The sequence below is a fragment of the Antechinus flavipes genome, chromosome 2 (assembly GCF_016432865.1).
Source record: "Antechinus flavipes isolate AdamAnt ecotype Samford, QLD, Australia chromosome 2, AdamAnt_v2, whole genome shotgun sequence".
Taxonomy (NCBI): domain Eukaryota; kingdom Metazoa; phylum Chordata; class Mammalia; order Dasyuromorphia; family Dasyuridae; genus Antechinus; species Antechinus flavipes.
In genome coordinates, this window is record NC_067399.1 from 502,893,805 (window position 1) to 502,915,229 (window position 21,425).

Here is a 21,425-nt window from a genome sequence, read left to right on the forward strand (position 1 = left end):
TAGGTTACGGGCGACATGCAACAGCACAAAATATCATTAATAACCATTAACACGGAGGGAGAATTTTCCGGGGAGGCTCCGCCGGCACGGGGGAGCTGGCGGACCGCAGCCTCGGCTCTCCGCCTGGCCGGCCTCCTGCCTGCGCACCCCGAGGCCCGGCGGGGGCGAGGCGAAGGGCCTACCACTCCCTCCGTCCCCCCTTTTCTTTCTCCTCCTCCTTTCTCGGGCTGAGACTGGAGTGAAAGGGGCGGGGCGGGCGGGCGCGCTGGCTCGGGTCTCCCGGGAGGCCCTGCAGGGGGCGCTGTCCAGGTTTCGAGGCCAGCGGCTGCGGGACGAGCGGTCCATCCAGACAGACATAGCAGACAGAAGGGCGGGCGGACAGACAGACAGAAAGACAGACAGACAGACAGATTGACAAACGGGGCGGTGGGGGGCAGGAGGAGGAGGTGGAGAAGGAGGAGGACAGGGGCGGGGGGCGGGGAGGAGGAGGAGGAGGAGAACGAGAGCAGGAGGAGAGGGAGGAGGGAGGCAGACACAGACACAGACCCAGGGACCGAGTTGGAGGAGGAGGAGGAGGAGGCTCGGGAGGCTCCGCCAGCGCCGCCGCCTCTCAATCCGCCGCCATCCTACTGCCTGAGCGCTCCTCTTGCCGCTGAATTGGGATTTCTCGGCACTATCGGACCCCCGGAACCAGACCAGGTGGCTATTTAGGGGCGCGGGGGAGACGCGGCCGGGTTCTGGGGGGCAGGGAGTGGGGCCGGGGAGCGCTAAGATGGAGCCCGAATCTCGGAGCCGCGGTCGCTGCTGCTGCTGCTGCTGTTGCAGCCGTCCTGCTCCCGGCTCCGGCCCGGCCCCCGGGCCCCGGCCCCGGCCCCGGCCCCGGCCCCCGGCCCCGGCCCCCGGCCCCCGGTCCCGGCCCAGCCCAGGGTTGGGGCTGGGCCGGGCCTTGGCCTCCTCTCTGGGCTTTTGTCTCTTCCCCGCCCTCACGCCTGGGGGAGGGGGCGCCGGGGGCGGGGTGACGGGGATAATAAGCGCGCCCCCCCCTTTCCCTTGCAGAGTGGGGGCTGGGAGAGCAAGCCCCCACCCCCCACCCCTCCCCACTGGGGGGTGGGAGCGACTGGGTCGATCCGCGGCTCTGCTCATTGTTTACACCGCCGTGACACCCCTCCTATTCCCGATCCTGTCGGAGTCTGAGGAGGCCAGGTCGGATTTGAATGCCTCCCCCTCCCCTTCCCCTTCCCTTCCCCCTTTTCCCTGGCTTTCCTCCCTCCCCCAGTCGTTCTTCCTAATACTCTTTGCCTCCCCCGCAAAATTGTTAACCCTCCTTTCCTTACTAATTATCTCAATCTCTTCTCCCCCTAATTCTCCGATCTCATCCCCCCCGTTTACTTTGCTCTTCTTTTTTAAATTATCTGTTCCCCTTGTCTTTCGTTCCACCCCCCCCCCCCCTTCTCTTTGCTCACCCTTCCATTCCTTCTCTAATTATATTTCTCTCTCCTTCCCCCTTCCTCCCGCCTCAATTTTCTTGTCCCCGGGAATGTAGGGGTCTAGGATTTCTGGGGAAGGGTGTGTAAATGCCCTCCTCCCCCAAATCCTTCCCTAAGGGCTGGGGACGGGGCTGGGCATAGTTGAATCTCTTGCTTGAACACCCCTCCCCCAGTTTGCAATGGTGGTGGCTGTTTTTCCAACCAGATTTGTGAATCTGCGAGCTGCAGGGCCTCGGTCCCTCCCCCAACCTGCCCTTTTTCTCTCTGGCTCCCTGGTTGTAGGGCCGCAGGGGATAGGGAGATATATATATATGTGTGTGTGTGTGTGTGTGTGTGTGTGTGTGTGTGTGTGTGTGTGTGTGTCTCTTTAATTTTTCTTCGAGGGGAGGGGGCACAGGGGTGTGTGTGTGTGTGTGTGTGTGTGTGTGTGTGTGTGTGTCTTTAATTTTTCTTCGAGGGGAGGGGGCACAGGGGTGTGTGTGTGTGTGTGTTGGGAGATGTGTGTGTGTGTGTTGGGAGATGTGTGTGTGTGTGTCTTTAATTTTTCTTCGAGGGGAGGGGGCACAGGTACTTTTCCCCATACCTCCTTCCTAACCAGTGCCTAGGGTTGGGCCTTTTTAAAAAAATTGTCTTTTCACCCCATTGTTTTGGACCTGCGTCCTTCGCTCTAGAGGGCTTAGTATATGTGTGTATATTATTTTTAAAGCGTTGTCAGACCTACGCTGGATGTGAAGATTTCATGATTTCCTGCAAACCGAGTATTTCTGATTCATTTACGCTCTTTGCTTACCTCTTTTTGATGTACACAACAAAACATTGCTATTGGAGCAGTCAAAGGGTAGATTTTTGCATATTTTTGAGGTAGCCTTCCATTTTTATGCCAGTTTTTTCCTGTTCTGTCTGAGAATTTAAATCGTTTTTTTTTTTTTTAAATCGTTTATATGCTTGGAAACCTTGCTTGTTGTGAGGAAGATCGCCTTATAGTGCAAGAAACAAGCTTTTTGTGCTCTCTGGTTTGGAGATGACTGGAGAAGGAATAGGTTAGGTTCTTAGGTTTTTAAAAGGTGGGGATATTTTTTCTTTCTTATTGAAATGAGATTTAATAGTCACCATATCACTATTTCAGTCGCTTAGCTTCTGTGGTATTTGGAAGCAAAAAGAGAGAATATTAAATTCTATTACTAGTACCCCAGGAAGGTGGCTAGATTTCCTCATGTGTTTTAAGTGCAATTGGTGAGTGAGGTGTGATTATTTGTGCTGAAGGAGCAGGAGAGATTCAATATCCCCCAAAGATGAGTCTGATTTGGAGTGCCAGGAACAAGGGGGTTATTTGAAAAAATAGTTTTAAAGCACTATTGCTAAAAAAGATTTAATAATAAACAGGATGTAACTTCAGGAGCCTGCCAGATGGCTGCCCTTCCCCCCTCCAAATAAGAAACAGTTCTGATGGAAATGGTGGCTTCTGATGGGTTGATTTGCCTTAGAAAGTAGGAAGGTATTAATTTTTTATGCAAGCATGGTGAAAACCCACCTTTTAATATAAAGAAGAGAAAGATTCTTTTCAAGATAAATGAGCAGCTATGTAATGGTAGAAGGGAGATATTTAAGAACTTGGTTATTTGCGAAATATATAACTACTTAGGGCAAAACCTTCATAAGGTGTCAGTTTTGTTTTTCAAAATTGTTGTAACTATCTCATGAGAAATTTACTGTCAGCCAGGTTTCTTTTTGCATATTTGTACAGGTCACTTTAGCTTGGGTTTTGTGACCTACTTTAAATGATTTGGGATTCTTTCCCAAATAAACTAACCAAATAAAAATGCAGCCTTCAGCAACATATCGTATACCATGAAGTGTTCTTTGTCATCTAGCAACTTCTGTAGCCCTGGATGCCACTTGTATGGTCTACCAGTGCCTGTACTTGAAACTGGGAGACAAAGAGGAAGGAGAAAAGATGTGGGGAAGTAGAAAAGCAAAGAGGAGGAAAGCAACCAGACAGGTATATATATGTTCAGCCTTTAATGTCCCTCTTTCAGTGAACAGAGGTTAAGGTTTCAGGATAATTTCCTTTTTGAATCTTAAGACTAGCGTTTTGGAATTGTTGGTCACCTTGGAGGTGAATCTGTTTTTATCCTTCTTTTTATAGGTTTAGAAAAAGTGCCACCATTATATAAAACATCGGAACCATAACTGTTTTAGTAATTAGAGCAGTACTAGATATTGACTTGGGAGGTACAGGTACTGAGTTTCCTATCAGTAGAGAGGTCTTCTAATTTAGGCATTATGTTACTGTGGAAGAAGTGCTGGATTTGGAATCAGAATATGAGTTCACATCTTTGCTCTGCTAGTTGTGTGACTATGAACCAGGCACTCAGTCTCCTTATCTGTAAAATGAGAAGGTGGTTGCATTAGGTGATCTTCTAAGGTCCCTTTTAGCTCTAACTATGAGCGTTAGGGATGTTGGAAAGAGGAAAGATGTTGGAAAGAACTGTAATTTGTTTAGTTACAGTTAGACTAAATTATTTCTGAAATTCTGGCCTATTCTGAAATTTTATGACTATTATCTTTATTCTTTGTATTTATGACAGGACTGGCCTTGTTCAGCATGTAACTCCATTCCCTGCTCTCTACCTCTGGGGACTTAGCCTTTTGGGTTTAGTGTACTTGGGGAATCTTCACTAATTAATCCTGTTTTGTTTTTCCCTCCATTTCTCTCTTAAATTCACTCCTAGGATACAATATTTTCTCCTGGTTCTTAGGTCTGGTTGGAGCTTCTCACTATTTACTTCCCCAGTTTATTTTTAATTTGAACTGTATCATCTAAATGTCAGTTGGCACATAGCAAACAAAGGAGGACAACTATGTGAGGTGTAATGGAAAATGAGTTCAGTAGCGATTTAGTATGAGCCTACTATGTGCCAGCCACTTTGCTAAGTCTGGAGATAACTAAAAAAGCCAAAACAAAACAGAAATAGCCCCTGCCCTCAGGTTGCTCACAGTATAATGGGAAAAATTGGGCTTTTATGGGAGATTTGATGGAAGCCCAGAGGGAGAAGAGAATTCCAAGCATAAGGCATAATGGATTTGGAGCTGGAATATTTTATGAAAAGAAAGAAGGCGGCTGGAGTTCTTGAATCTCAGAGTATGTGAAGGGAGGAAGTAAGGTGCAAGAAGACTAGCCAAACATTTCCATTTGATCCTGAAAGCAATAGGAAGCCATTGGAGTTTGTTGGATAAAGGAATGATATGATCAGACTATAGTCTATGATAGTACTATGAGATCAGTTTGACAAAATGAGTGGAGAGAGGGTGGGCATTGGGGAGAGGCTTGCGGGGAGGAAGGCAAACTTGGAGGCAGGAGACCTGTCACAGATCTGTTAAAAGCTGTGTAAATTTGAGCAAATCCCTTTTTCTTTCTTGCTGAGCCTTACTTTCCTTCTCTGTAAAATATATGGCTAAATGGTCTCTTAAGTATTTTCTATCTCTGAAGCGCTATGTCTAGATTCAAAAAGAAAAAGTATTGTTTTGACTTACTAGCCATACCTTGGCACCCAAATGAGAGTGAAATTTCATTCCTAGAATTTCAAGCCTTTTCAGATATTTATCAGGAGCCCAATTAGATGGCACGCTTAATTATCTGTGGAAAAAAAAAAAAAAAAAAAGGCCAGGAAACAAGTGGAGGGACCCAATTCTGAAACTCAGAAGTCCACTGAGACAATATACCTCTTTTCCAGAAACTAAATGATTTGTTAAATAAGCCATGTAAACTATGTTCTTGGAAATGTTCAACAGAATGGTAGAAACTTTTTTTTTTTTTTTTGGTTACTTTGTATTTTCTCTATGCCAAAATAACATCATCTGTGAAATGAGAAGTATGAACTAGATGAATTAAACCAAAGCCTGAGATATCTTTCACCTTTCATGTTTTTGGAAGTTTCTACTTAATTGTTAGCATTTTTCAAGCTCTCTTAGTTTGTCTACAGAATCTAGCTCTCTTTGTCCATGGGATATGGTGGTCTTTGCAGGTTATTGTCATCCTTTTATTTATTCTGGGGTCTGTTTTGTAATCTTTTAAAATTTTTTCTTCTGTCTTAGAGAATTGAAGTCTTTGATCACTTTTAGTGGGCCTTTTTTGTGGTTGCTGCCTACCTCCTATACAACTTATTACTATTTTTACAAAGAGGACAGTGGAAATGATGAGAAGAAAAAAATTAACTTGTAAGTTTTGCTAATTGGTTCTTTGAAGAGGGAGGTTGAAATTTTTGACAAAGCCCTAACTTTCTGAATACCAGTTTAATTCATTTATCCATGCTATCATTAATTCTCCTTGCCATGGATAATTGAGAATTGACAGTTTTCAGAGTAGTCTCTGTGCTCTCACAATCGGAGAGTTGTTCCTGTGATACAATGATGGTGAGACTTGCTTTCTGTCATCTTCTTATTCAGGTCCAAGCGAGTAAAAGTAAAGTGTGAGGAATGGAGAGTCAGAAAATGCAGGGGGAGTGGAATGTCAGGAATGGCATGTCAGAACTAGTTTGAGAATGGGACTGGTGCTTTTGCTTTGCTTTTTTTTTTTTTTTTTTTTTTTTTTTAAATTTTGTTTGTTGGTCAGGACTTCTCATTGTTCCACCCTTTAAGATTGATCATTTGATTTCTTCCCGTTTTTGATACCCTTCTTTTGCTAGTCTTGTTTATTATTTCTGAATTGGCAGCAATTTTTATTTATTATAAAGAATGTTTTGTTTGGATTCTATGAATTGGATTGTCTTGATTTTATTTGAAAACCACACTTTAAAAACCAGCCTTTAAAATTATAATGTCTACTGGATTTTTTACTTGCATGCAATTGAATGTTGTATTCAAATTTTTTTTTTCTAAAAAAATTTCCCTCTAAAAGTATGGAATAACTATAATGCCTTTTTAAAAGAAAACGGTGTTCTGAATTTTGACTTGACTTAATTATTGAGATTTCCTTGTGAACTTTCCTATGGAGCTTTTAAGGAGTCTATGTCTGTGGTGGTTAGGGAAGGAAGAGTAAGAAATGAAAACTGACAAATTGTAGTGCTTAAAATTTAAAAAAAATTTTTTTTAATATATTAGGTAGAAAAAAGACAAAACCCTATAGTTTTTCTTGGTATTGCACACCATTGGGAGCGTGTAGGCCTGAGGTTTTGCTACCAATGGTATCACTGTTTATAACTGTGGATAGCACTTGGGAGTTCTTAACCCACTAAGGTGCATAGAGATTTACCCATGTGACTTGAGCCAGGTGTTGTGAGTCTTAAGATTTGGGTTTTGTCCAGTTCTTAAGCCTTATCTGTTAGCTTTCTTCTTCTTCTTCTTTTTTTTTTTTGTGTTAGCTTTCTTTGGCCTGAGAAACATCCCCTAATTGAAGCTTTGGGGCTCTGAGTCCTCTTGTGTCAAAAAATTGTTAGTAGAGATAATGGTTTACGAAGCAATTAGTTTCATATGTAGAAAGACATTTATGAGGCAGAATTTAGTTTTTTTTTAAATTTATAATATTTTTCCCCCTATTCAGGGCCCTATTTGGCAGTAATTTGAAGTGTGCTGGCATTCTTTTTGTTTGTTTTAAATTAAACATTGTATCTTGTTTACTGACTTTTTAAAAAAATCATCATAACTATAGACATTGCTGCCCTTTTTTTCCCACAGGTTTTTTTTTTTTTTTTTTTTGGTTCATTTTTCTTTGTAGTATCGTGCAATTTTCTTATTATTACTGCCAATTTTTCTTTGGTCATGTACCTTTGTTTATTCCCATAAAAGAACCAACGCACAGATTTTTATGCTTACCAGAAATTAGTGAGTTACTTTAAAGGTGAATGCTATCTATGTGTTATATAGCCAGCAGCACTCTAAGAATTTGAACAGTGAGAAGTGTGGTTAATTAATTGCTTTGGCCTCAGAAAGCCATAACTGGAACTCTTCACATGCTGCTGACCCATGTCTTTGTGCAGAACATTTGCAATTATTTATGCTGGCCCAATTGGAAAAAGGATTATAGTTTTTCTGTGTAGTGCATAGATATTTTAGGCATGTTCTGTTTTTGACACAGAATGTAAAGAACTGCTTTGTTCTATACAGAATAAAGTCCAATCTGGAAAGTTAATTCTGTATTCCAACCATAGAATATGTCCAACCTAGGAAATTAATTCTGTATTCCTGCTTTATAGTAGTGGGTGTAACCTGTTGGTTGATTAAATATAATGTTTATTTTGAAATAATTTGAAAGGGTTTGATGTCTTGATTTGTATAGCCTGCCTGTGGACTTTAAAACTGAATAGCATTTTGGATTATTTAGATTCAAGTAACTATTAGAATGAAAATAGTTATTAGAGGAGTATAGGTTGTCATGGTCAGTTTCCTGTATTTTATCATATTCCTTGATCATTTGGGGTGTGGACATTTTGTAGGTGTGTTTTTGAACATTTTTGTAGAAGTTTACCAATAGTTAGCACTTCTAGTTTCCTACTGTAGAAATTGAAATAGGAGTTGCTCTTTTCTTTTCTCATTAGATGAGTAGAAGCAAACTTATAGAGAGATTTGTCAGATATACACTTTTTAAGAGTTAAATTTTTTAGTTTTAAGTAAAATAATTCTTAGGATAGATGTTTTCTTTATGACTTTTGAAAACCAAAAAAACAAAGCCTGGCAGAGGAAATTCTCATATCCATTTCTCCTCCTTCACTCCCAGCTTTCATGGTTCCCTATGGAAATAGCTGTCAGGCTCTTGTGTTGCAGTAGTGTGTTGTTTTGTTGTTGTTAATATTTCTTAACTGGAGTGGAATTTATTTGGTGACTGATCTCTTGTTTATATCTCCCAAGTTAATGAATGGTACAATCCTTTAAGCCATTTGTTTTCTGTGCTATTTACTTAGTCTTTTTACTTTTGCTAATGCTTGATTATCTTTTTTCCCGTCAGTTCTTCAAGATCACAAATTAGTTGACTTTTTTAAAGTGACTTCAAAAATTACATATTTGGCAATCTTTGGTGCTACTTAATTAGGTAAAGTCAATAAGAATCTGAGTTCTTAAAAGATGAGAGCGATAGGAGGTACAAATTGTTAATATTTGTTATTAGGAAATATTGTTATATTTGTTATCTTTGCCTAGAGAAAATTCTTTTTAACAGTTTGTGGAGGCTCTGTTTTTATTTGATTTTGTACCATGTGAATGACTATAGGTGATAGTCAAAATATCAGTCCCAGATTATAAAAGGCAAAATGGTTTCTTAAATCTTTTGGTTGTTGTTATTTAGATGCTGAAGTTGAGGCTTTAGTTGGTAGAAACAGACAAGCTTAAATTCCAGGTTTGGTGTGGTTAATGTTGGTGCTACTTTTCGTTTGAGATGGAGATGTGGTATGGAGGATATTGGTTTTAAGTTGAAGGTACAATTTTTGCTTTTCCTTTTTCTGTTTAATTGCTCCAAATGTAAAAACGGTAAATATCTCTTTTATGTAGCAAGAGCTGGATCTATGCTTCCATATGGAATTTTTGTTTACACTTTCTTAGCTAGAGAACTTATCATCATTGTATGTGAAAGAATGGAGATAGTTCTTTTTTTTTAAGCTTTTTATTTTCAAACCATATGCATAGATATTTTCAACATTCATCCTTGCAAAATCTTGTGTTCCAAATTTTTTTCTCCCTCCCTTTCCCATATCCCTTTCCTAAGACAACAAGTAATCCAATATATGTTAAACATGCGCAGTTCTATATGTATTTCCACAATTAATCATACTGCACAAGAAAAATCAGATCAAGAGAAAAAACAAAATGCAGGCAAACAACAACAACAAAAAAGTGAAAATATTATATTGTGGTCCACATGTAGTCCCCACAGTTCTCTTTCTGGGTGTTGATGGCTCTTTCCATCATAAGACCACTGGAACTGGCCTGAATCACCTTGTTGATGAAAAGAGACATGTCCATCAGAATTGATTATCATATAATCTTGTCGTTGTCTTGTACAATGAAGTTCTGCTCATTTCAGTTAGCACGCAAGTCTCTCTAAGCCTTTCTGAAATCATTCTGTTGGTCATTTCTTACAGAACAATAATATTCTATAGCATTCATATACCATAATTTATTCAGCCATTCTCCCACTGATGGACATCCACTCACTTTCCAGTTCCTTGCCACTACAAACAGGGCTGCTACAAATATATTTCCATATGTGAGTCCTTTTCCTTTTTTTATGTTCTCTTTGGAATACAGGCTTAATTAAAACATTACTGGATCAAAGAGTATGCATAATTTGATAGTCCTTTGGGGGCATAGTAACATATTCTTCAAAAATGGAGCAAGGAATCTGCTTTTCTTAATAATGGTCCTATTGGTGAAATTCTTTCTCTCTATATCTGTTGCATTATTATCCATCCTTTAAAGTTCTACAGAAATGCCATTTCCTCCATGAAGCCTAGATCTTTTCTATACTTAATAAGATTTATAAGGACCATTTCCCCCTCATACTTCATATAGCATTTTTGGTAACTGTCATTTATTCTTATCATTGTAATACCATGTATTAAACTATGTTATAGTATCTTAATATTCCCTTATAATGTAACTCCTCTACCATAGTACCTTAAACACAAAAGGTGTATTAAAAATGTTAGGGTTTTTAAAAAAAAATTTCGATGGTATTTTATTTTCTAAATATTGTAAAGATATTTTTCAACATTCCTATTTGTAAAACTTAGTGTTCCAAAATTTTCTTTTTCCCTCCTTTTAAAAAATTGAGGCAATCAGGATTAAGTTATTTGTCCCTGGTCACAAAATTAGTAAGTATCTGATACTGGATTTGAATTCGGGTCTTTTTGACTCCAGAGCCCCAGTGCTTTATCCACTGCACCAACTAGTTGCCCCTTTTCCTCGCAATTACTTTTACCTTCCCCAGGATAGCAAGTCATCTGATATAGGTTAAATATATGCAATTCTTTTAAACATATTTCCTCATTTGTCATGTTGTGCAAGAAAAATCAGATCAAAAGGGAAAAAACCACAAGAGAGAAAAACAAAACAAACAAAACATGAAATACTATACTTTGAGCAACATTCAGTCTCTATAGTTCTCTCACTAGACATGGTTGGCATTTTCTATCCCAAGTCTATTGGTATTGCCTTGAATCACTGCATTGTTGAGAAGAGCCAAGTCTGTCAACAGTTGATTATCACATAATCTTGTTACTGTGTACAACATTTTCTTTGTTCTGCTCACTTCACTTAGCATCAGTTTATGTAAGTCTTTCCAGGCTTTTCTGAAATTAGCCTGTTCATCTTTTCTTATAAAACAATAATATGCCATTACCATCATATTCCATAACTTATTTAGCTATTCCCCAAGTAATGGGCATCCACTCAGTTTCATTACCACTATAATTTACATAAAAAGGGCTGCTACAAATATTTTTGCACATAAGGGTCCTTTTCCCTCTTGTATGATCAGTTTGGGATATAGACCCACTAATAAGACTGCTAGAACAAAGACTATACACAGTTTTATAGCCTTTGAGCATAGTTACAAATTGCTCTCTAGAGTGGTTGGATCGGTTCACAACTCTATCAAAAGTGTCCCAGTTTTCCTGCACTTCCAAACTTATCATTACCTTTTCTTGTCATCTTAGCCAATCTGAGAAGTGTGAAATGATACTTCAGAGTTGTCTTAATTTGCATTTCTCTAAACAATAATTTAGAGCATTTTTTTATATAACTAGAAATGGCTTTAATTTCTTCATCTGAAAATTGCCTGTTCATATCCTTTGACCATTTATCATTTGGGGTATGACTTGTATTCTTTTTTTTTTCCCCATAATTATAACTTTTTATTGACAAAACCCATGCTTGGATAATTTTTTACAGCATTATCCCTTTCACTCACTTCTGTTTTGACTTTTCCCCTCCCTCCCTTCACCCCCTCCTCCAGATGGCAAGCAGTCCTATACATGTTAAATATGTCACAGTATATCCTAGATACAGTATATGTGTGCAGAACCGAACAGTTCTCTTGTTGCACAGGAAGAATTGGATTCAGAAGGTAAAAATAACCCAGGAAGAAAAACAAAAATGCAGTTTACATTCATTTCCCAGTGTTCTTTCTTTGGGTGTAGCTGCTTCTGTCCATCATTGATAATTGAAACTGAGTTAGATCTTCTCTTTGTCGAAGAAATCCACTTCCATCAGAATACATTCTCATACAGTATCATTGTTGAAGTATATAATGATCTCCTGGTTCTGCTCATTTCACTTAGCATCAGTCCATGTAAGTCTCTCCAAGCCTTTCTGTATGACTTGTATTCTTATAAATTTAATTCAGTTCATTTAGAAATGAGGAGGCTTTTTGAGCTGCCTATGGGGCAGCTAGTTAATGCAGTGGATAAAGCACTAGCCCTGAAGTCAGGAGGACCTGAGTTCAAATGTGATCTCAGACATTGAACACTTTATAGATGAGTGATCCTGCTTCAGAAAAAAAAAAAAATTTTTTTTTTGAGGCCTTTATCAGAAACTGGCTATAAATTTTTTCCTCAGCCTTCTGCTTCCTTTCTGTTGCATTGGTTTTGGTTATGCAAAAACATTTTTTTGTTTTTTTTTAAATTTATTTGATAATTTTACATTCAAAATAAAAATTTCTTGTTTCTAAAATTTTTGAGTTCTAAGTTCTCTCCCCACAATTAAGAAATTACTTGTGAAGTTGTGGAAAACATAAAAGACAAGGTATGCAAGAAAGGTTTAATGTAATCAAAATTATGTTTTTTGTATTTCTTAATGTTCTCTAGTTCTTCTTAGTCACAGATTCCTCCCTTATTCACTAATCTGACTTTGCTCTTCCAATTTGATGTAATATTGGAATCATGAATCCATTTCAACTTTTATCTTGGTATAAGGCATGAAACGTTGGTCAATCCCTAGTTTCTGTCATGCTATTTTCCAATTTTCCTAGCAATTTTTGTTAAATAGTGAGTTCTTACTCCAGCAGCTGGAGGCTTTGGTTTATCAAACACGAGGTTACTACAATCATTGACTTTTGTGTCTTGTAGACTTAACCTGTTCCACTGATTTCCTACTCCATTTCTTAGCCAGTACTAAATAGTTTTGATGGCTACTGCTTTGTAATATAGTTTTCAGTCTGGTACAACGAGACCACCTGCCTTTACAAAATGCTCCTAGTATTTTATTTCAGGAAGGTAGGATAAGGATAGGAAGGACGAGAGGTATGATATCACTGATATAAGGACATCCTGAGTGAGAGAACTGCTTTTATCTATACAGATTGGCGTCATACATTCAGCTTAGTCTTAAGCATTGCATCGAGTGATGAGAAGTTAAGACTGCCATGTCAGTAGCAGGACTTGGGCTCAAGATTTTTGTGCTTCTAACGATAGCTTTCTAACCATTATGCATTGATGCTTCTTTAGTGAGGTTTCAATCAGAATCACAGAATTGTTGAGACTTTTTAAGGATTGATATGATCTTGATCACCATCTAAGTTTCATTGTAGCTTTGATGCCAAATTCCTTTCTGAATATAATTTTGTCTCCAGTGAAATTGTCTTGGATTTCATCTGATAGAAATCTTCTGGTTGTGTCTAGAAGTCTGAACATAAACAAAAGACTAAATACTTGATTCCAAATAACCCCAAAGGCTTTTTAGTTATTAAAGACCACAATATGGATGTCTGAAAATATTGCCAGTAATTTTATGTATGAAAGCTTCTAATGTTGGCCTATTTATTTATGGTTTCTTGGTAGTGCCAGTAACACTCTTTTTGATGTTCAGGGGGAAAAAAAAACCCTTTGTAATTCTTTCTCAACAGATTTTTAATGTGTTGCTATAGTAAGATACCATAGGGGAAGTATTGAATATAGCTGATTAAATAGCTCTATTCTCCATTGTCCTAAAAGTCTGCCTATAGGGAAGTGGAAGTAGCATAAGGAATTGAACTCAGAATCCAAATACCTGTGTTTTTAGCCTTAGCTTTGCCATAAAATTGTGTGATCTTAGGGAAGTTATCTCCTTCTCCCTTCCCCCACTTTATTCTATTAAAATAGAATAGTTTTCTATTTTAAAAAGAATCCAACTAGACTATTTTGATGTCTTGTCACAGTCTAAAAATCTGATAATCTATGGGTTCCAACGAATGTTTTTTTTTTTTTTTTTGCAGAACTTCTAAATATGAGGTTTTATTGATGGAGGCAGGAGAGTTTGTAGGTAATTGATTAAGGTAAAATGAATTTGTAAATAAGTGGTACTTAGCTCTCTGTGTGTGTATATATACACATGACTGTACAAGAAGATTAGTACCAAGTGATGCAATTTTTTTGGTCTTAGCAACTCATGAAGACTGTTTCGAAGGAAAGGCTTGAAGGGAAGGGAGTAGTATGACTTGTGCTGGTAGAGAGAATACAAATACTGGTAAAATTAGTGATCTTTTGGAAGTATGTTTGTATAATTTTGGATCAGATATTTGATTTTATTGTTATAATAAACTCCAGGTGAGGGAACACTTTCTCTGCCAGTTTACATCACCATCTCCTTTGTAATTCATGTTCATAGAACCTTGACTGAGGCACTGAGAGGTTCCTAGACTTGAAATTGGGGGTTCATGGTTCTAAGCCCTGTTTTTTGTCACTCCTTCATATATATATATATATATATATATATATATATATATTTTTTTTTGTCACTCCTTCATATATATATATATATATATATATATATATATATATATAGCCTTTTGTGTGTGTGTGTGTGTGTGTGTGTGTGTGTGTGTGTGTGTGTGTGTATAAAATGCTGGTAAAATCTCCCGTGTTTACCTTTGTCCCTCAATTGCCAGTTAGCATAATGTCCTCTGCAGGCTTGTGGTCTTGGAATGCAGCCACTGGTGATAGAGATTGGAGGACATTTGGTTCTTTTTAAAAAACATTTTTTCCATTACACAAAACATGGTATTATCTGTTTGGTGGCTCTGTGACTATAATTATGCAGATTAGACCTATTGGAAACTTGAACCGAGGCAAGTATAGAGAATAAATGAGAGTAAATATTTAGCTTCAGTTATGATCTTTTGAGCTTACTGGAGATGAATCTAAATTCATCACATTAAGTAGTAATAGTAACTAACATTTTTTTAAATGTGTTTTAAAGTTGGTAAAGCACTTTACATATATTTTCTCATTTGATCCTCACAACAATCCTCTGAGTATTATGACTTGCCTATATTTGGTCACATAGCTATTGGGTATCTGTATTAAGAATCAGTCTAAATCTTCCTGACTTCAAGTTAGGTGCTTTAATACAAAGCTGCATCTACTATGTGAAACCTCTACTGAATTAAGAATAGAGTGATAAAAATAACTCCATCACTTTTCTTGTGAAACTTGCTTTCATATAGGCAGCTGGTGGATTTAATTTATAGTGTCTTTATTTTTTGTTTTCTCCCTCTGATACACTTTGGACTCTTTTTTTCCCCTAAAGGAAAATAATATCAATATTACCAATATCAATAGTTGACATTTCTATAGTGTTGTAAAGTTTACAGAGGGTTTTATAATACATTCTATTATGTGATTCCCACAATTGTTAGGTAGATGTGTATAGGTAACACCCTATTTTGTAAATGTGGAAGGGAAGTATTAAGGAAGTGACTTGTCCATAACATAAAACAAATAGTAAATATCGGAGCAAGATTTAGCCAGGGTCTCTCCTGACTCCAAATGCAACATTCATTCTACTAAGCCAGCTGCTTCATATGCTCAAAAGTTTGAGAGTTGAAAAGAGTTTAGATCAGTTAAGTGGTTCAATGGATAAATGCTGCAGCTTTGAGTCAGAAAGGCTTGAATTCAAATGCAGCCTTAGATACTTATTAATTCTGACTCTGGGCAAATTACTTGTCTACTTCTTGCCTCAATTTTCTTATTTGTAAAATGGAGATAATGATAGCTTTCTGGGGTATTATAAGAACCAATTGAGATAATAATTGTAGTTTGCTTAACACAGTGTCTGGTAGCATAGTAAGAGCTATATTAGTTGAAGGGGAACCACAGAGATCTTCAGGACAAATTTCTTTATTTAATTGAATCCCAGAAAGATGAATTGTCCAAAGTCAAACAGATAGCAAGTAATACAAATATAAGACTCATTTCTCGGTCCTTATTCCCAGATGATTGATATGTAAATCCATAGATATATGTAGATGAATAGACTTAAAACTTTTTTTTATTAAAGCTTTTTATTTACAAAACATATGCATGGGTAATTTTTTGACATTGACCCTTGTAGAACTTTCTGTTCCAAATTTTTCCCTCCTTTTCCCCTACCTCCTCCCCTAGATAGCAGGTAGTCCAATAGCAGGTAGTAAAGGAAAAGGTTACATGTTAAATATGTTAAAAATATATGTTAAATCCAATATATGTATACATACTTATACAGTTATCTTGCTGCACAAGAAAAATCATATCTAGAAAGAAAAAAAGAACCTGAGAAGGAAAACAAAATGCAAACAAATATCAACAGAAAGCGTAAAAATGCTATGTTGTGGTCCACACTCAGTTCCCACAGTTCTCTCTCTGGGTGTAGATGGCTCTCTTCATCACAATTGGAACTGGTTTGAATCATCTCAATGTTGAAGAGAGCCACATCCTTCAGAATTGTTGTGTACAATGATCTCCTGGTTCTGCTCATTTCACTTAGCATCAGTTCATGTAATCCTCTCCAAGCCTCTCTAAAATCATCCTGATGATCATATCTTATAGAACATTAATGTCCCATAACATTCATTTACCACAATTTACCTAGCCATTCTCCAGTTGAAGGACATCCACTCAGTTTCCAGTTTCTTGCCACTACAAAAAGAGCTGCCACAAACATTTTTGCGTGTGTGGGTCCCTTTGTCTCCTTTAAGATCTCTTTGGGATGTAAGCCCAGTACAAAAACTGCTGGGTCAAAGGGTATGCACAGTTTGATAGATGAATAGATTGTTTAGACAGTTGGTTATTTGGGATTGCAGCTCAGGAAAGAGGCTAGGGTTCAACAAACATAAGACTAAAAAGGTGGAGAGAAATGGGGTTTTTCAGAAGTTTTAAATGCCAAACACAGATATCCTCACGGTACTGCAGTTTACTGAGTGAGGAAGGTGACATGGTCAGATCCCCAATTTAGGAATATCATTTTGACAACTGAATGGAAGATAGATTGGAGTGATGGAAAAATTGAAGTAGGGAGAACCAACCAAGAGGTCCCTGCAACAATACTGGTGAAGGATGGTGAAGGCCCAACTCTGGTAGTGATTATATGAATGGGGAGAGAATAGCTATTGGGTATTTACATTAAGACTCTACCTAAATCTTCTTGACTTCCCTGTTCTCTCCTGATGAATTATTTTTTTACTATAGCCCTTTCTAAGTTAATGGAAAAGGTTAATTCTTAGTTGGAGTGACCTCTTACTAAATAATTTTCTTGGGGGCTTTTGTGAATGAAACTTCCAAGTTTGCTAGCTTCCAGAATTTTAACTGTACTTGTGTGACCCATGAAGGAATTGCTGCAGTTGGGGATGGGAGTGGGAGAGTGCAGAATGAAATGCCTTTTAAAGAAACTTGTCGGAAAAGGATGTTTCCTTCTCTAGGCTTTAGCCCGTAGTAGTCCTTTGACTCCCTGGATGATAAACTCAGGTATTTATTTATAAGTATATGGGATTATAAGGTGACTTTTTTTCTTTCTTTGTTTTAGAGCTGCTTTCCAAAGGACTTCTGTATTTTAATCTGCTTGCTTCTCCCCATTTCTTTCCTTTAGTATAAACAAAAATTCGGGCTCTAGTCTTCATTATTTATACAAATCCAGAATTCCAGAGTTCCTTGTTTTAAAAAAGAAACAATATAAATAAATATAAATATAAAGCTAGCTGATCTGAATTCCTAAATTTGATCTAGGATTTGATCTGAAATTTATATTGGTCCAACATTAATGGCTTATTGTTACAGTGCATTATTGATTTCTAACAAGGACTGGTAACATAACAGTCCAGTTAGAAGTGTTATCTCCAACTTTTTTCATTACTTATCTTGTTCATGTACGGTCTTTAATAAAGATCACCAAGTTATTTGGTCTTTATACAGAGCCATTCTCACTTCCTAATTCATTATACAAATTAAAATATTCAAACAAAGAAATTTGAAATGTAACTTGGACTTTAGACTGGGTCTATTTCATGATTATCCTTCTTGAGCCAGTGTCAGATATTTCAAGTAACCCATCAGAACTGAGTAACACAAGTAGTAGTGGTACAGATGTTTATGGCACTTCTCTCTTTTTTTGCATTTGTGTTCAACATATTCCATTTTCACTTATTTCTCAGTCACTTTTTCCAGTCCATCATCCATATGGCTGCTAGAATAATCTTTTTACCATCAGTCACCTGAGCATTTATTTATTAAATGCTTAATACATGCCAAGTATAGTAAGTGCTAAAGACATGAAGAAAGACAGGAACAATCTGCCTCATTTTAACAGTCAGACAACATGTAGCTAGTTCTCCTTTAATGCTTGTTTTGATTACAGAACAATTTGAGCAAATAAAGCAAATTTCTTGTTTGTTTATGTGTGATTTCCTCCTGAGAACTCAGAAAACTGCACCCAGCTGAACCAAACCTCATGGGAATACTTCTTAAGCATCTACCAGTTACCTTGGTGTTCACTATGTGTATTATTGTACAAGATTGTATAACACTACTTTGAAATAAGTATATATTATATATTATATTTTTTTAGGAACTGTAGGAGCTATGAATGGGAGGGATGGTCTCCATCCTTGTATCTCTCCTCCCCTCCCCAACTTTCTTCCTTTTTCTCCCTGACCCTCCTCCTTAAGGCTGGGACTTTACCAACATGGGAACCAGAATATAGGTTGTAATGCCGGAGAAACTGAAGGAAGGAAGATAGAGATTAGAGAGTATTTAATAATTTATTAAATGGAGAGATTTACTGGGATCAAATGGATCCATGGTTTGGTCCCAGGACTGAATGAGACTATTGTCTCCAAGAATGTAGCAAACAATGTGAGTTCTCAAAGACATATATCCATGTAACTCAGAGTCAGGGGATAGATTGAGGCAGGGGCAGAATCAGGTTGCTGAGAGTGGCAACGGGACTCTGACAGAGTGGGGTGAGCCTCTGGAGAGGGGGATGACATAATGGAGGAAGGTGATGAGGGGAGAGGCATCTTGATATTCTGATAGGTTGGGATGGGAAAAGGCATTCTGATATTCTAAAACATAACATCTTTTATCCTTATCAAGTATTCTGATAAAGAGGGAGGGGAGGTTTTGCAGGACTGAACTTTTAGCTGAAACAGAGAAACTGAGTCTGGACTTGGTCAGGATAATTAGGGAGACTGAGAACTGTAGCATAACAAGGTCAAGCAGCAGCCTTCCTTGCAGTGACTATTTATTGCCTAGTTTTAAATTTCTGAACTGTTTATTAAAACTGTGTTGCCATTTTTATTGTTCTTTTAATATGACATTGATGAAATTTTGAATGTTGTCCCCCTAATTTCATTTTCCCTAATTGCCCTGTGATTTCTGTTGTACAGTTTTGCATAGTGTAATAATTTTTAGGAAGGAATGTGTTCATTACTATAGTACTGCCTGTAGCTGCAAGAAAGTAACTTTAGAGAAGGCTCTAGCAGCTCGGAGAAAATGGGAAAGGCCCCTTTCAGAAGGTGGGGTCTGAGCTGAGGCATGCAGTGAGCTGAGGCATGCAGGAAGCCGAGGCTAAGGGGTGGAGGTGAGAATATGTGACATGGTGCAAATGCAAGGAGGTAAGAGATGGAGTGTTGTAATTTCCTTGATTAGTATTTGTCAGTGGTTTTGTGTTACCTCTCAGATAAAATAAGAGTTTTTCTTATTTTAGTATTCAACTTAGTATTCAAAACCCTTCCTAAGTACCTTTCCAGGTTTTACATTAGTTTCCTTGCTATAGTTGATGTTACAATTAAATTGGTCTGTTTTTCTCTGAATTTGGTATTCCATCTGCCACCTTTGTATGTTTTTATATCTGTGTTAGCTTCTCCATCTATGAAATGAGTTTCCTGTTCACCTTTCTTAGAATCCTTAGAAGATCCCTTAAGCTCCTTTAAGGTTTAGCTCAGGTGGTATCTATGGGAAACCTTTTCTGTGTCCCTTGAATTGTTAATGTTCTTTCCTTCCTTTTAAGAACTGTTATCTATTTATCTTTGTCAACATTGTATTTTCTAGTAGTAGAATGTAAGCTCCTTGATGGCAAAAACCATTTAGTTTTTGTAGCCTCTGAGGCAGACATCCATCTTAATTTTTATGGAATGTGTTTTTATTGTCCAGTCATTAATTTGTGTCGGACTCTTTATGATCCTGTGGACTATACCATGGGGTTTTGGGGCTAGTGCGTTGCCATTTCCTTTTCTAGTGGTTTACAGAAAACAGGATTAAGTGACTTGCCCAGTCACACAGCTAGTAAGTGTCTGAAGCTGGATATGAACTTTGGTTTTCCTGATTCCAGTCCCACTATTCTATGCACTGAGCCACCTTGCTGCTACTGAATAGTCCTTAATAAATGCCTTTTGTATTAAATCCTAAAGTTCCTAGAAAAGAGAAGCTAAGTCAGTTCTTAACAGACTAAAAATGTTTATCAATAAAATGTTCTCATTGAGTGCATTTTATTAAAATACCTTGCACACCTAGTAAATCTTCAGTAGTTGTTGAATTATTGAATTGAACAAATTTATTTGAATATTCATATGTTATGCAGTATGAGCCTACCTATACAAAGGAGGTAAGAGCAGATGATGAATCCTCCTATGACTAAAGTCTTACCCATATTTTAGTGGGTATAAACTGGTGAGAGGAAAGAGAGGCTGTATTTTTTAGCAGTAAGATAAAAAGATTGTAGTATTGTAGATTTGGGTGGAATCCTGGAAATTTCCAGTCCAAATCATTTATTTCAGAGAAGAGGAAATTGAAGCCTAAGGAGACTTGGTCAACATAACACAGGTAGTGGCAGAAGCCAGGATTAAAACCTAGATCCTTTGACTTCAAATTCAAAGGCACAAAGTGAAGCAGATATATGTCTTGGTGCTAGAAGCTGGGTCTCCTGATTCCCTGTCTTGTGTTTTTTCTGGGAAGCCAATTTCAGGCTTAAATCTACAAAACAATTTTTTTTTTTACATTTGTTTTAAGATTTTTGAGTTCTAGGTTTCTCTCCCTTATTCCCCACCCACAATTAAGAAACCACATGTGAAATTATGTAAAACATTTCCATAAAATTCAAGTTGTGAAAGAAAACATACCCTAATGTGTGAAGACCAAGTTAGCACCCCGGATGCCTTAGAATCAGCTGGAGTCAGGATAAGCAAAAGTCCTTGGTCTTTATTCTTGATCTTTAGGAGTAGAAGTGAACAGGATGGATGCAGGATCTCCAAGACCTTCCTTCTCTTTCTCCACCACCAAAGTGACTCTGGCTTGTCTTATTTCACTTCCTAATCCTTCCCACAATTCTCTGTATACATCAAAAGATTGAACCATCACAGAATAGTGGGAAGGGCCATTTTCCAAGCTTATGCTAATAGAATGTTGTCCAATCGGTAATTAGCTTTAAGTGCTCAGTTGTCTGATTCCAGTGCATCAACTCAGAGTTTCAGCCCTTTACATCTCCCGCTTTCTTTTGTTTTAGAACACAGGTGGTCATGCCATCCCTTACTTCTCAGGGAGGTGAGAATCCCAAAAAGGAGGTGATCACGCCCTCCCTGACTTCTCAGGAAAGGAGGTGAAAACACCGAAAAAGAGGTGATCACATTTCCCCCCTTCCTCCCCACAACTTCTCAGGAAGGGAGGTGAAAGCACTAAAAAGGAGATGATCACACTCTCCCTGACATCTCAGGAAGGGAGATGAAAAGCA

At 38.0% G+C, this 21,425-nt stretch overlaps 1 protein-coding gene across 7 annotated transcripts in view; it reads left to right on the plus strand.

Annotated features, from left to right (window-relative positions):
* Nucleotides 1-21,425, plus strand: part of PRRC2B (proline rich coiled-coil 2B) — a 132,693-nt gene that overhangs the window by 19,274 nt on the left and 91,994 nt on the right. For 4 of the 7 annotated variants that reach the window (XM_051980204.1, XM_051980208.1, XM_051980210.1 and 1 more), the window contains exon 1: nt 1,053-1,203. The exons of 1 other annotated variant lie outside the window; for it this stretch is intronic. The gene's annotated coding sequence lies outside the window, so the exon portion shown is untranslated. Of the gene's footprint in view, nt 1-493; nt 700-1,051; nt 1,204-21,425 lie in introns of those variants that run through there. 2 more of the 7 variants (XM_051980205.1, XM_051980209.1) reach the window with 2 other exon arrangements.